The sequence below is a fragment of the Notechis scutatus genome, chromosome 2 (assembly GCF_049901735.1).
Source record: "Notechis scutatus isolate UNSWTSFEM ecotype Mainland chromosome 2, rNotScu1.2, whole genome shotgun sequence".
Classification (NCBI taxonomy): domain Eukaryota; kingdom Metazoa; phylum Chordata; class Lepidosauria; order Squamata; family Elapidae; genus Notechis; species Notechis scutatus.
The window spans coordinates 228,022,250-228,026,000 of NC_142010.1; positions in this window are offsets into that span (position 1 = coordinate 228,022,250).

Here is a 3,751-nt window from a genome sequence, read left to right on the forward strand (position 1 = left end):
GAGATTGTACAGTCATCAGAATGGTATAGGGTCTCTGATGCAGTCCTCAACTTTGGTGGAGGGCTGCATCAGGTCTGCCTGACTCATGCCCCTTTCCAAGTTGTGCAAACTTTCCAAAACTGGAATCTCCAATCTCAGAAAGAAACAATTTTGAGACCAATGTTGAAGGCAAATTGGATTGTATTTCCATTCCAAGGCAACAACATTTTCTACCAATGTTGCAAGAATAGAAGATTTGAAACCAACCCATCCCCTACTGAAAAGAAAAGAAATAAACCAATTTCAAGACTAATAAAAAAGCTTAATAAGTCTCCTTGTCATTTTGACATTTCTAGTTAATCCACAAGATTGTGCTTAATAGCTGCAGATGAATCTTCAACTCTTCCCACATAGCATTTTAAGAAAGAAGATTTTGGGCTCTGATAGACAGTTTGTCCTTCCAATGACATTGTTAGAGAAGCTGTCAAATCTCCAAGAACAATGACAAAACCAATTTGTTAGTATATGAAAGATATTTAAATTGTCTCGAGTTCAGATGAATCATACCTGACTTTGGGATAGTACCCAATCTGCTCTTCCTACAATGCTCCCTAGCTGCTTACAAGCTATATGCACCATCTTCTCTGTCCTTTTCCTTACCTTGAATGCAACACATACAGTATGTTAATTATCTTCTATAATTTATATTAAAATGAATGAGATATGTGTTTTCTACAGTTTCTTCCCATTTATCGTGTTGGGTGAGGGGGAGAATTTTTCTCCATTTCACATTTGGTATTCTGTGCTCATGATTTCCATTATAAAACCTACAATTCTTAATTTTTTCTTCTTTTCTTACTTTCTTTCACCCTGCATCTGAAAGATTTTCATAATTCCCTCTTGGTGGTCCTGGTCACAGTGACTTTTTCTGTCTATATGTTCCCTCTTTTTAACTTTTATATTATTCCCTTTCATTAGCTGGCCCTGCTCTTTTCAGCGGTCTTCTTCTTTTTAAGCATATTAACACCTCTTTTACATGGTTCCCACCTTGTTGAGTACTAAAGGAAGAAGATTACTTCTAGGCTTAGGGACAGTCCCTTGTATTTAATATTATTGAGAATATATATATATATATATATATATATATATATATATATATATATATATATATATATATATATATATTCTTAAGTTTTCATGGTACAGAAGCCTGATGATGGCAGATGAGATTCTGCCGAAACGTTGCTACAACTTTAAAAGCACAACTACAATGACGTGGGAAAATACCCGAACAAAGCTGAATGCCATATACATATATACATATATACATATATACATATATACATATATACATATATACATATATACATATATACATATATACATATATACATATATACATATATACATACATACATACATACATACATACATACATACATACATATATATATATATATATATATATATATATATATATATATAAAACCAGTTCATACCTACTAATACGATAGAACAATTGTTGTAGAAAAGTGATATTTATGTTTTGCATTATTACTTAATACAAATAATAATAATAATGAACATTTGGCCTCTTTCCATTCTCTATCTCCTGTGATATGTATTCTATTTGTTTTTGCTACCTTGTTTTGGATCCAGTTTATTTAAAAGTTATCATGAATTGCTACTTCCCATGACAATAATATAAACATCCCTCTGGCTTTCTTTCTGGTTCTTATGATGGCAGTTAAATATCTGCAGAATTTTTAAAAATGCTTTGCTCCTTACAATTCTTTTAATTGTTCAGCTTTCTAACTACTTTGTTTTAAGTTCTACATTTTTGGCTCAGGGTACTCTTTTCATTTTATCCTATGCACATTTTTATGGTGTGTCTGCTGGGTCTAATGCAGATATACATTTCATTCTACCATCATCATGTTCAATAGTATTTTCTGGCAAGTTGTGGTCCCTCCTTGAAAGCAATCTGGAAGCAGGAACATGTTTGTTTGTTTGTTTGACAATTCTACAAGGCATCATAACTCAAGTCTGATTCAAGCATATAAGACATGCTTGGCTTGATCTCCCTCCCTCTGCCTCCCTCCCTCCCTTCCCCCCTCCCTCCCTCCCTCCCTCCCTTCCCCCTCCTATCTATCTCTATCTATCTATCATATCTATCATCTATCTATCTATCTATCTATCTATCTATCTATCTATCTATCTATCTATCTATCTATCTATCTATCTATCATCTATCTATCTATCTATCTATCTATCATCTATCATCTATCTATCTATCTATCTATCTATCTATCTATCTATCTATCTATCTATCATCTATCTATCTATCTATCTATCATCTATCTATCTATCTATCTATCTATCATCTATCATCTATCTATCTATCTATCTATCTATCTATCTATCTATCTATCTATCTATCTATCTATCTATCTATCATCTATCTATCTATCTATCTATCATCTATCTATCTATCTATCTATCTATCTATCTATCTATCTATCTATCATCTATCTATCTATCTATCTATCTATCTATCTATCTATCTATCTATCATCTATCATCTTCTACCTACCTACCTACCTACCTACCTACCTCTCTCTTTCTCTCTCATCTCTCATCTCTCATCTATATCTATCTATCATCTTCTATCATCATCTTTTGGGCGACTCTTATTGACTGCCTCCACAACTCCTGCAATTTTCATGGCAACATCTTTGGAAGTAATGTGCTATTCCTTGCTTTCTAAGGCCTTCTAAGGAGAAAGACTGTGCTAAGGTCACTTGACCATTTGTACCTAAGGCAGGATTAGAATCCATGATAGAGCCCAGAGTCTTTAACCACTATACAAAACTGACTTTCTACAAAGAAATTCTACCCAATGATGTTTACTATGGTGGACTGGACTGCTTGCAAATCTACTAGGAAGTTTTTAAAATTTTTATGGTAATTAAGTGATAGGATTTCCTGTCAAACTGAAAGTTAATGAGGGTGATAAAGAGAAAATATTGTATACATTTCATCAAAGTTTGTTTTTAATTCTTTGTGCTTTGCACAGACTTTATTGTCATCTGGTAAAATAACTAGCTGTCTTCCTCCTAATGTTCATGTACATGTACTATGTAAGAAGAACCTGAGTTCAAATTGATGTTAAAACAAAGAAAGCAGTATCCTTCTGCTCTCTTTGGAACTTTTTAATGAACAAAACACTTTGCTTTCTGCAAATGAGTTTTTTTTCTTTTCTTTAACATTGTGGTTTTGGTCTGAATTTCAGCTAATTTCATGCCCTGTGGGGAATGTTCTGCATCACAACCACAAGGTTGCTCAGCTGATAATTGCATTGGACTTTTGCTCTTTTGCTGCGTGCTCAGTCCAACGAGGCAGGGGTTATTTCTTTGATTCTCTCACACTCTAGAGACTGAGGAGTGATGATTAAGTTAAGAATCTCAACCCTGATAATTAGCTCAGAGATTCTGGATGTACATAGTGAAGAAATTCTTTTTGGAGCTGCTTTGCCCTGGAGGCTGCTCAACCAGCTGTCTCAGATTTGGGGGCTACCTGCATCGGGCTAGTCAAAATAGGCAGGTTCTGTGAAGATGGGTAGGGGAAATGGTCTCATGCCTGTTTTTCAGGGTATTCATATTGTAATATCCTCTTTGAGATCTCAGTAGGATGAGGGATAAATGTGTTTGTGTATTTAAGAGAAATTAAAGGAAAGTCTAAATCTAAAAGGCAAGGATAACATCTGAAAATG